Source organism: Phyllobates terribilis, unplaced genomic scaffold, assembly GCF_046119375.1.
Source record: "Phyllobates terribilis strain yellow unplaced genomic scaffold, ASM4611937v1 Scaffold_3__8_contigs__length_932513732, whole genome shotgun sequence".
NCBI classification, from domain to species: domain Eukaryota; kingdom Metazoa; phylum Chordata; class Amphibia; order Anura; family Dendrobatidae; genus Phyllobates; species Phyllobates terribilis.
The window spans coordinates 804545783-804559266 of record NW_027362763.1 but is presented as its reverse complement, the minus strand read 5'-3'; the positions used below and the strand labels follow the sequence as shown (position 1 = coordinate 804559266).

Genomic DNA, 13484 nt, shown 5'->3' with positions numbered 1-13484 from the left:
ACCAGGAAATTTTAGAGCACTTCATGCTTCCCTCTGCCGACAAGCTTTTTGGTGATGAAAATTTCATTCTCCAGAAGGACTTGGCACCTGTCCACACTGCCAAAAGTACCAATACCTGCTTTACAAACAACAGTATCACTGTGCTTGATTGGCCAGCAAACTCACCTGACCTTAACCCCATAGAGAATCTATGGGATATTGTCAAGAGGAAGATGAGAGACACCAGACGCAACAAGGCAGCTATCAAAGCAACCTGGGCTTCCATAACACCTCAGCAGTGCCACAGGCTGATCGCCTCCATGCCACGCCGCATTGATGCAGTAATTGATGCAAAAGGAGCCCCGACCAAGTATTGAGTGCATTTACTGTACATACATTTCAGTAGGACATTTCAGGTTTTAAAATAATTTTTCAAGCTGTTATAAAGTATTCTAATTTACTGAGATAATGACTATTGCGTTTTCATTGGCTGTAAGCCATAATTATCAACATTAACAGAAATAAACACGTGAAATAGATCACTCTGTTTGTAATGACTCTATATAATATATGAGTTTCACTTTTTGTATTGAAGAACTGAAATAAAGTAACTTTTTGATGATATTCTAATTTAGTGAGATGCACCTGTAGATAAAAGGGTTTCTTAACTTGAATTGACGTCATAGCACAGACCTGCATCAACTCAGCTTAAACAGAACAAAACCCACAGGACCCTATTCATCATAGTTTTTACTCCAGGATTCTGTTATAAAATGCTCAATCGTATAATTTGGATGCAACTGAAGGCTATGTAAAAATGTTGCAACTTTTTGCTTTCTAATGCCATTTTTATGGGTAAGTGGGCAGGGTTGTGATGACTGCTGTTTGGCAACTTCATGATGAGCAGCGGTGGTCGCTACAAATCCTACTCCAGTAAGTGGCATAGCATGGAGGCGCCGTCAGACGCTTCTGATGAATATGTCTCTTAATGAATCAGGAGCTGCGTCCTTCACCCCCGCCCTCTCATCAAGACATTAATCAGGTGTATAGTTCTTTAAGGTGACAATGCAGCAATTTAGCTCGAGTAGTTAATATTTTGTATGCATTTATGTAGATAAATGACAGCCGAGTGCTGTGATGGCCTATTTTTATTAGTCCCATACAGAATCCATAAATGGATGGACAGACCTGTGCTAAGCATACGTGGAAATTATTTTATTAAACATGGACATAGTCTTTCCTAAGTAACATTGGGGTCCCTGGTGGTCCTAACCTCAGCAACTTATGTTTTATCCAATATGACTTAACAGCGTGTCCCTCCCCCGGGCTGTGTTCATGGACTGTAATGTAATCCGGCCTAGGTCAACATCTCTTGTTGCATCTAGAGGGTGTGAACCCTTCCCCCATCCAGGGGCTGATCCCAGTAGACAGAACAATAGACTCATGTTTGGCCCAGTCAGTTGCGTGGTGCCTCCCGACGCTGGAGGGTCTCAGGCTGCAGCCAGATCCTCGTGGCGTGTGTGGATTGATAGAAGCTGCCACGTGGGACTGTGTTGTGTCCCTCATCTGCTGGATCCATTGAACTCATCCAAGGACTATTTCTGTATTTTCTCTGGCAGGAGGCGCCCCCGGACTTGTTTCTGCTGTTATATAGCAAAAACGAACCAAATACGGAGTATATGGCAAAGAATCAAAAAACTTTATTGCGAACAATATACAGAAAAGACATACATGATTAAAAAGGACGACACACAGACAACCAAACTGGGTGACACATATACAACATAATAACAGATGTTACATATCTATTGGGACAAAGTGCAAGAAGTGCTCGTATTCAGGTCATTTATGCACCGGTACAAAATGATGGCATATTTCATCACTATGGATATGTGCCATATGGCCTATAGTGCCCTATGAAAAAATGCTAAAGAATTATATTGCACTCTTACCCATATTAGATCAGCACCCAGAATAAACAAAGACCCCAATGCGTGTTTCACGTGGTATATCCTATGGCTTCCTCGGGGGGATTGTTTAATAGGACCTTCCATGTCTGTTTAAATATACTTTAGGGCCTGCGGTCACGTGACCGGAACGGACCAATCATCTCCTGGACCATCAGCACATGCGTGCTGAACCGCCCGAGCTAGATGCGTCATGCACGGCCATCAAGGTGAACCACGCATGACAGGGAACCAGGACACGTTGCCACGGCCCCCCAACATGAGCAGACACCATGCAGATGCCGTGCATGACGCAGAGGCAAGGGGAGGCACAGCACCCACGCGCTCGCCAAAGAGAACAACACAGCAACGCATTTAGACAAGTATAGTAATGCAACTACTTAATAATGCAAAAATGTGTTAGAGTAAGCAGTATCATTTTCCTATAATTGCAACACGATTCTGTCAGTACGAAAATCAATTGTCTTGGTCCAATTGGTTGTTGCTCGTAATATCCTCATATTGATTAACCATATGTAGGTGATCCATATAGATGGTACATATAGACTATGGAGGGAGAAAGTTACAAATGACAAAGAAAACAAATTAAAATCAAAACATACAATTGTTTAAAAATACCACAAAGAATATATCGATTAAAGAAATGGGGTGAAGTTCAGGGTCTTATTAAGGCCATTTGGAGTCATTGTTCCCAGTTCCACTATCCATTTGATTTCCCTTTGAGCCAAAAGTTTTTTTTACATTTCCACCCCTAATGCCACTATGGATGACATCAATACCATGTACCATAAATGTTTTAGGATTTCTCCCATGACAGATTTTAAAATGGCGTGCTATCGTATTTAAGGAGGTTGTGTCAGCCACCGTCCTCATACCCCATGCCACCAGCCCCCTGGATGCCCCTCTACATACCCCAAGCCCCTCACACCAGCCACACAGCACCCTAGATGCCCTTCTACATTCCCCATGCCCCCTCACACCAGCCACGCAGACCCCTGGATGCCCCTCTACATACCCCATGCCCCCTCACACCAGCCATGCAGTCTCCTGGATGCCCCTCTAAAAAGTCCATGCCCCCTCACACCAGCCACACAGCCCCCTGGATACCCCTCTACATATCCCATGCCTCCTCACACCAGCCACACAGCCCCCTGGATACCCCTCTACATACTCCATGCCCCTCATACCAGCCATGAAGCCCTCTGGATGCCCCTCTACATACCCCATGCCTCCTCACACCAACCCCTGGATGGCCCTATACATACACCATGCCCCTCACACCAGCCACGCAGCCTCCTGGATGCCCCTCTACATACCCTATGCCCCCTCAAACCACCCACACAGCCCCCTGGATGCAACTCTACAAACCCCATGCCCCCTAAAACCAGCCACCTGGATGCCCCTCTACACACGAGCCACACAGCCTCCTGGATGCCCCTCTACATACCCCATGCCCCCTCCCACCACCCACACAGCCCCCTGGATGCCCTTCTACATACCCCATGCCCCCTCACACTAGTCCCCTGGATGCCCCTCTACATACCCCATGCCCCTCACACCAGCCACACAGCCCCCTGGATGCCCCTTACCATACCCCATGCCTACTCACACCAGCCACACAGCCCCCTGGATCTCCCTCTACATACCCCCTGGATGCCCCTCTACATACCCCATGCCCCTCACACCAGCCACACAGCCCCCTGGATGCCCCTCTACATACACCATGCCCCTCACACCAGTCACGCAGTCTCCTGGATACCCTTCTACATACCCCATGCCCCTCTCACCAGCCACAGAGCCCCCTGGATGCCCCTCTACTTACCCCATGCCCATCACACCAGTCAAAGAGCCCCCTGGATGCCCCTCTACATACCCCATGCCCCTCACACCAGCCACACAGCCCCCTGGATGCCCCTGGATGCACCTCTGCATACCACATGCCCCCTCACACCAGCCACGCAGTCTACTGGATACCCTTCAACATACCCCATGCCACTCACACCAGCCCCCTGGATGCCCGTCTACATATACCCCATGTCTCCTCACACCAGCCACACAGCCCCATTGATGCCCTTCTACATACCCCATGCCCCCTCACACCAGTCCCCTGGATGCCCCTCTACATATCCCATGCCTCCTCACTCCAGCCACACAGCCCCGTGGATACCCCTCTACATACCCCATGCCCCTCATACCAGCCAAAATGCCCCCTGGATGCCCCTCTACATACCCCATGCCTCCTCACACCAGCCACACAGACCCCTGGATGCCCCTCTACATATCCCATGCCTCCTCACACCAGCCACACAGCCCCCTGGATACCTCTCTACATACCTCATGCCCCTCATACTAGCCACGAAGCCCTCTGGATGCCCCTCTACATACCCCATGCCTCCTCAAAAAAACACCTGGATGGTACATACATCATGCCCCTCAAACCACACACACAGCCCCCTGGATGCAACTCTACAAACCCCATGCCCCCTAAAACCAGGGACCTGGATGCCCCTCTACACACCCCCTCACACCAGCCATGCAGCCTCCTGGATGCCCCTCTACATACCCCATGCCCCCTCCCACCACCCACATAGCCCCCTGGATGCCCATCTACATACCCCATGCCCCCTCACACTAGTCCCCTGGATGCCCCTCTACATACCCCATGCCCCTCACACCAACCACACAGCCCCCTGGATGCCCCTCTACATATCCCATGCCTACTCACACCAGCCACACAGCCCCCTGGATGTCCCTCTACATACCCCATGCCACTCACACCAGCCACACAGCCCCCTGGATGCCCCTCTACATACCCCATGCCTCCTCACACTAACCCCTGGATACCCCTCTACATACCCCATGCCCCCTCACCAGCCACGCAGTCTCCTGAATACCCTTCTACATACCCCATGCCCCTCACACCAGCCACACAGCCCCCTGGATGCCAGACTACATACCCCATGCCCCTCACACCAGCCACGCAGCCTCCTGGATGCCCCTCTACATACCCTATGCCCCCACAAACCACCCACACAGCCCCCTGGATGCACCTCTACATACCCCATGCCCCATAAAACCAGCCACCTGGATGCACCTCTACACACCCCCTCACACCAGCCATGCAGCCTCCTGGATACCCCTCTACATATCCCATGCCTACTCACACCAGCCACACAGCCCCCTGGATGCCCCTCTACATACTCCATGCCACTCACACCAGCCCCCGGGATCCCCTCTACATACCCCATGCCCCTCACACCAGCCACACAGCCCCCTGGATGCCCCTCTACATACCCCATGCCTCCTCACACCAATCCCTGGATGCCCCTCTACATACACCATGCCCCTCACACCAGCCACGCATTGTCCTGGATACCCTTCTACATACCCCATGCCCCTCTCACCAGCCACAGAGCCCCCTGGATGCCCGTCTACTTACCCCGTGCCCATCACACCAGCCAAAGAGCCCCCTGGATGCCCCTCTACATACCCCATGCCCCTCACACCAGCCACACAGCCCCCTGGATGCCCATCTACATACCCCATGCCCCTCACACCAGCCAAAGAGCCCCCTGGATGCCCCTCTACATACCCCATGCCCCTCACACCAGCCACACAGCCCCCTGGATGCCCCTCTACATACCCCATGCCCCTCACACCAGTCACACAGCCCCCTGGATGCCCCTCTACATATCCCATGAACCTCACACCAGCCCTCTGGATGCCCCTCTTCATACCCCATGCCCCCTCACACCAGCCACGCAGTCTACTGGATACCCTTCGACATACCCCATGTCCCCTGGATGCCCCTCCACATGCCCCATGCCCCCTCACACCAGCCCTCTGGATGCCCCTCTTCATACCCCATGCCCCCTCACACCAGCCACGCAGTCTACTGGATACCCTTCGACATACCCCATGCCACTCACACAAGTCCCCTGGATGCCCGTCTACATACCCCATGCCTCCTCACACCTGCCACACAGCCCCCTGGATGCACTTCTGCATACCCCATGCCCCCTCACACCAGTCCCCTGGATGCCCCTCTACATACCCCATGCCCCTCACAACAACCACACAGCCCCCTGGATGCCCCTCTACATACCCCATGCCTCCTCATACCAGCCCCAGGATGCCCCACTACATACCCCATGCCTCCTCACACAGGCCATGCAGACTCCTGGATACTCCTCTACATATCCCATGCCTACTCACACCAGCCACACAGCCCCCTGGATGTCCCTCTACATACCCCCTGCCACTCACACCAGCCTCCGGGATGCCCTTCTACATACCCCATGCCACCCACACCAGCCACACAGCCCCCTGGATGCCCCTCTACAAACCCCCTGGATGCCCCTCTACATATCCCATGCCTCCTCACACCAACCCCTGTATGCCCCTCTACATACAACATGCCCCTCACACCAGCCACGCAGTCTCCTGGATACTCTTCTACATACCCCATGCACCTCTCACCAGCCACAGAGCCCCCTGGATGCCCCTCTACATACCCCATGCCCCTCACACCAGCCACAGAGCCCCCTGGATGTCCCTCTACATACCTCATGCCCCTCACACCAGCCACACAGCCCCCCTGGATGCCCCTCTACATACCCCATGCCCCTCACACCAGCCACACAGCCCCCTGGATGCCCCTCTACATACCTCATGTCCCTCACATCAGCCACATAGCCCCCTGGATGCCCTTCTACATACCCCATGCCCCTCACACCAGCCCTCTGGATTCCCCTCTTCATACCCCATGCCCCCTCACACCAGCCACGCAGTCTCCTGGATACCCTTCGACATACCTCATGCCCCTCACACCAGCCACACAGCCCCCCTGGATGCCCCTCTACATACCCCATGCCCCTCACACCAGCCACACAGCCCCCTGGATGCCCCTCTACATACCCCATGCCCCCTCACACCAGCCCTCTGGATGCCCCTCTTCATACCCCATGCCCCCTCACACCAGCCACGGTCTACTGGATACCCTTAAACATACCCCATGACCCTCACACCAGCCACACAGCCCCCTGGATGCCCGTCCTCATACCCTATGCCCCTTCACACCACCCACACAGCCCCTGGATGCCCCTCTACATACCCCATGCCCCCTAAAACCAGCCACCTGGATGCCCCTCTACATACCCCCTCACACCAGCCACGCAGCCTCCTGGATGCCCCTCTACATACCCCATGCCCCCTCACACCACCCACACAGCCCCCTGGATGCCCCTCTACATACCCCATGCTCCCTCACACTAGTCCCCTGGATGCCCCTCTACATACTCCATGCCCCTCACACCAGCCACGCAGCCCCCCTGGATGTCTCGCTACATACCCCATGCCCCTCACATCAGCTCCCTGGATGCCCCTCTACATACCCCATGCCCCTCACACCAGCCACACAGCCCCCTGGATGCCCCTCTACATATCCCATGCCCCTCACACCAGCCACACAGACCCCTGGATGCTCGTCTACATACCCCATGCTCCTCAAACCAGCCACAGAGACCCCTGAATGCCACTCTACATACCCCATGCCTCCTCACACCAGCCCCTGGATGCCCCTCTGCATAACCCATGCCTCCTCACACCAGCCACTCAGCCTCCTGGATACCCTTCTACATATCCCATACATACAGCAGCCACACAGCCCCCTTGATGTCCCTCTACATACCCCATGCCCCTCACACCAGCCCCCTGGATACCCCTCTACATACCCCATGCCACTCACACCAGCATCCGGGATGCCCCTCTACATACCCCATGCCCCTCACACCAGCCACATAGCCCCCTAGATGCCCCTCTACTTACCCCATGCCCCTCACACCAGCCACACAGCCCCCTGGATGCCCCTCTACATACCCCATGCCCCTCACACCAGCCACACAGCCCCCTAGATGCCCCTCTACTTACCCCATGCCCCTCACACCAGCCACACAGCCCCCTGGATGCCCCTCTACATACCCCATGCCCCTCACACCAGCCACACAACCCACTGGATGCCCCTCTACATACCCCATGCCCCTCACACCACGAACACAGCCCCCTGGATGCCCCTCTACATGCCCCATACCCCCTCACACCAGCCCCCTGGAAGCCCTCTCACACCAGTCAAGCAGCCCCCTTGATGCCCCTCTACATATCCCATGCCTACTCACACCACCCACGCAGCCCACTGGATGCCCCTCTACATACCCCTTGCCCCTCACACCTGCCACACAACCCACTGGATGCCCCTCTACATACTCCATGCCCCTCACACCACAAACACAGCCCCCTGGATGCTCCTCTACATGCCAAATACCCCCTCACACCGGCCCCCTGGATGCCCTCTCACACCACCCACTAGATGCCCCTCACACAGCATTTATTCACATGGTCAGTTCTCCCCACCTCAGTCCTCACAGCACAACGCTGAACACGAGCTCCTCATCACCATCCTCCCGTCCCAGCACAATGCGTGCACTACTGCAGCTGGAATAGCGTCCACTGGACTGAGAAAGCCCCGCCCCTTCCGGTGACGTCATGATTCAATGAAATCACTCCTTCCCCTCAAGAGATCAACTCCAATCTAGACGCTACCCTGACTCCAGTTTCATAGCGACGGGGCGTATGACGTCACTACCATGCGCCCAGTCGCGTGTACGGTGACGTCACCTGCCAGCTGCTGGTCTCTGATTGGCCGGCAGCAGCTGGCCTGTGATTGGTCGGCCTCTGATGGGCTGGCCTCGGATTGGCCGGCCTTTGATGGGCTGGCCTTTGTTTGGTAGTGACTAGTGATGTGTCATACGCGATACAAACAGCCGGCTCTTTGATGTGAACGACGGGAGCCGGCTCACCACTGGGAGCTGAGTCACAGAGCCAGATTTTTTTCCCCTGCTTTATTGCTTTTCAGCAGCTCAGCTTCTTCCTGACTGTGGACTGGGAGGAGTCGAGGAGGAGACTCAGAGCCGGGTTCACAAGCCCATGATGCTTTGTGACTGGGCTCCTCCCACATAAGCACAGTTGATTGAAGTCTGGACTCCTGCAGGTGGAGAAGAGTATTGTGTCCTGGATCCGCCTGACACCCGGAAACTGACAGCTGCGCCCCCCGCACTGCACACTGACACTGCACCCGGAGATGGAGGCGGGGCTCTGACTCACCCACTGCCCCATAGCCTGCGGCTACTGTACAAGAGGATGACAAGACCCCCAGAGACCCCCTACCACTATGCTCCCTGCTTTGTGGCTGGCACTGGGCATGTGCCTCACACGGGTCCCACAGCTGAGCTACTGGCATCTGTGGGGCGAAACTACAATTCACAGCATGGTTGTCAGGAAAGGACATGCTGGGAGTTGTAGTTTCACAAGCCTTAAAGTGACAGGGTTTGCTGGGATCTGTAGTTCTACAGCCAAATAATTGCTGGGATTTGTAGTTCTGTATCTGTATGATTGCTGGGATCTGTAGTTCTCTGTACGATTGCTGGGATCTGTAGTTCTATAACTTTATACGATTGCTGGGATCTGTAGTTCTTTATATAATTGATGGGATCTGTAGTTCTACTAAGACATGATTGCAGGTAGAGGGAGGATATCCATACATCACGTGTCCCCTTCCTGCCCAGAGATGGATGTCGGTGGGGGCTTGTTTAACCCCTTTGTGCCCTGTCTGGTCAGGTGCTGGACAGGTGCGGGGCTCGTCACAGTACAGTTATCACAGCTCGGCCTCTCACCTGTGTGACCATCACATGACTGGACAGGAAACAAGGTTCCTATTCACTGACGGAAAACAGAGATCTTGAAAACTTTTAGGAATTGATCTAGACAGTATATAGGGGAACTGTATCATTTATTACATCCCGTCATATAACGAATCACCTTTAATTTCAGTAGTCTTTACCCCTTTAATGTGTGAATTCTCTTCCCGTACCCCCCCCCCCCGCCCCGCTGCCGATCCTATACACTCCTATTGATTTACACCAGGGTTCCCCAACTCCAGTCCTCAAGGCCCACCAACAGGTCATGTTTTCAGGATTTCCTTAGTATTGCACAGGTGATGGAATTATTCCTGTGCAGGTGATGCAATTATCACCTGTGTAATACTAAGGAAATCCTGAAAACATGACCTGTTGGTGGGCCTTGAGGACTGGAGTTGGGGAACCCTGATTTACACCATAGCGCTGTATCATCCATCGCGCCACTAATTCCTGCCTAATACAAATAGGTTTCAGTTCCCCAGGGCTGGCTCCAGGTTTTTCTGGGCCCCGGGCGAAAGAGTCTCAGTGGGCCCCTATAACACATACCACAATTCATGATTCATGATGCACAGATACAGCAGAGAAATATATATATATATATATATAGTACAATGCAAAGACTTCACTTCTTACATTACATGAGCGATATCTATTGTAAATTCCACAATAGCTCACAAACCAGCGAATCGCTCCACACAGAATACTGGCCCCCATATAAGGCCCCATACGGAATACTGGCCCCATTATAAGGCCCCATACGGAATACTGGCCCCATTATAAGGCCCCATATGGAATACTGCCCCCCATATAAGGCCCCATACGGAATACTGGCCCCCATATAAGGCCCCATACGGAATACTGCCCCCCATATAAGGCCCCATACGGAATACTGCCCCCCATATAAGGCCCCATACGGAATACTGCCCCCCATATAAGGCCCCATACGGAATACTGGCCTCCATATAAGGCCCCATACGGAATACTGGCCCCCATATAAGGCTCCATACGGAATACTGGCCCCCATATAAGGCTCCATACGGAATACTGGCCCCCATATAACGCTCCATACAGGATACAGGTCCCCTTATAAAGCTCCATACAGGATACTGGCCCCCATATAATGCTCCATACAGGATACTGGTCCCCTTACAACTCTCCATACAGGATACTGGCCCCCATATAATGCTGCATGCAGGCTGTTACCCCCCACATAATGCCCCATACTGGCTGTCCCCCCCCCTTATAATGCTCCATGCAGGCTGTTACCCCCCATATAATGCCCCATACAGGCTGTCCCCCCCTTATAATGCTCCATGCAGGCTGTTACCCCCACATAATGCCCATACAGGCTGTGCCCCCCCTTATAATGCTCCGTGCAGGCTGTCCCCCCCCTTATAATGCCCCATGCAGGCTGTTCCCCATCTTATAATGCCCCATGCAGGCTGTCACCCCTCTTTATAATGCCCCATGCAGGATGTACCCCCCCTCTTTATAATGCCCCATGCAGGATGTCACCCCCCTCTATAATGCCCCATGCAGGATGTCACCCCCCCTCTTTATAATGCCCCATGCAGGATGTCACCCCCTCTCTTTATAATGCCCCATGCAGGATGTCACCCCCTCTCTTTATAATGCCCCATGCAGGATGTCACCCCCTCTCTCTATAATGCCCCATGCAGGATGTCACCCCCCCCTCTCTTTATAATGCCCCATGCAGGATGTCATCCCCCCTCTCTTTATAATGCCCCATGCAGGATGTCACACCCCCTCTCTTTATAATTCCCCATGTAGGATGTCACCCCCTCTTTATAATGCCCCATGCAGGATGTACCCCACCTCTTTATAATGCCCCATGCAGGATGTCACCCCCCTCTCTTTATAATGCCCCATGTAGGATGTCACCCCCCTCTTTATAATGCCCCATGCAGGATGTCACCCCCTCTCTTTATAATGCCCCATGCAGGATGTCACCTCCTCTCTTTATAATGCCCCATGCAGGATGTAACCCCCCCTCTTTATAATGCCCCATGCAGGATGTCACCCCCTCTCTTTATAATGCCCCATGCAGGATGTCACCCCCCCCCTCTCTTTATAATGCCCCATGCAGGATGTACCCCCCCTCTTTATAATGCCCCATGCAGGATGTACCCCCCCTCTTTATAATGCCCCATGCTGGCTGTCACCCCCTCACTCTATAATGCCCCATGCAGGCTGTCACCCCCTCTCTCTATAATGCCCCATGCAGGATGTCACCCCCTCTCTCTATAATGCCCCATGCAGGATGTCACCCCCCCTCTTTATAATGCCCCATGCAGGATGTCACCCCCTCTCTCTATAATGCCCCATGCAGGATGTCACCCCCCCTCTTTATAATGCCCCATGCAAGATGTCACCCCCCCATATTATGCCCCATGCAGTATGTCACTCCCCCCCCCATATTATGCCCCATGCCTCCATACATTAAAAAAAAAAAAAAAGAAAAAATCAAATACTCACCTCCCACCTCCTCACCTGCTGCCCGCTGCTCGGGTCCGGCTCCAGCGTTGCCGGCGTCGTCCCGCTTTGCGCTCCCTGTGACAGCTCAGGGGAGCGTGCGGTGGAAAGACGTCACCGCGCCCTCTGACCTGAGATGTCACAGGGAGCGCAGAGCAGGAAGACAGCGGATCTGCGGAGGCACGGGGAGAGGTAAGTATCCGGCTGCCGGGGCCCTGAGCAAGCGGCGGAGAAGGGCGGGCGCTGACACCGCTCTCCTCCGCCCATAGCCCAGCGGGGTGTGCGACCGCCAGTGGACCCCCCTGCCTGCTCAGGGCCCCGGCACTTGCCCGGGTGCGCCGGGTGCTAACGCCGGCCCTGCAGTTCCCTCCAGAACAGCTGATCGGAGAGGGTGCCAGGTTTTCGCGTCACAGAACAGACATTGATCCTAAGGCTATCAATGTTAAAGTCATGGACACCTCTATAAACCAGTTCTACATGCAATACTACCTCAATGATTATTACTGTAACTAAAGTTAGTGCGTAACCAGTGTTGCAGCTAGATTCTGTTTGACTTGCTGGGAATTGTAGTGCTGTGCACAACCAGCAGGAAAAGTTTTTAGCATTTAGACATTTTTGTTTCACGTTGAAATAAACAAATTTTACTATTTAATAAGCTTTGCTTCCATACTAATCTGTATGTGTGCGGTGCAGATATCATAGTTACTCTGTAAGAGCCGGTAACAGCTCTCCAAGGATTTACTCTAAAGAATTCAAATCTTCTCCAACACTGGCAGATGTCACAGCACTAACTAATGTAGAAATGAAATGTACAAATATCAGATATTAGAAAATAACACAAGTCAGCAATACCGACTAGGGGTGAGTCCTGTTCACAGGAGCTTACAATCTGAGAAAATGGCAACACTAAAAAGCAGTCTTTAATGCTTCACTAGACACCTGTACAGGAGTATAATGGGGCACAGGCTTTAAAGTGAAATGACTGGAGTGATAACCATGGGAAAAGCAACACTATTTGCAAGAAGAGCCGTTTATTGAGCCAAAAAGAGCCGAGTGAAGCCGAATGAGCCGGATCACCAAAAAGAGCCGGACTGCCCATCACTACTGTTTGGCCTGCTGCCGCTGGCCTGTGATTGGCCGGCCTCTGATGGGCTGGCCTGTGATTGGCCGGCCTTTGATGGGCTGGCCTCTGATTGGCCGGCTGCCTCTGGCCTGTGATTGGCCTGCCTCTGATTGGCCGGCTGCCGCTGTTCTCTGATTAGCTGGCAGCCGCTGGCCTCTGATGGGCTGGCCT

The 13484-nt window shown here is 53.3% G+C and overlaps 1 long non-coding RNA gene across 1 annotated transcript; it reads right to left on the bottom strand.

Moving 5' to 3' along the window:
* Nucleotides 1-1657: 1657 nt before the first annotated feature.
* On the bottom strand, nt 1658-8583 carry LOC141258344 (uncharacterized). The gene is made up of 2 exons (XR_012318294.1): nt 8355-8583; nt 1658-2492 (listed from the first exon to the last, which is right to left on the bottom strand). It is a non-coding gene; the product is annotated as an uncharacterized lncRNA (long non-coding RNA).
* Between the last annotated feature and the right edge of the window lie 4901 nt (nt 8584-13484).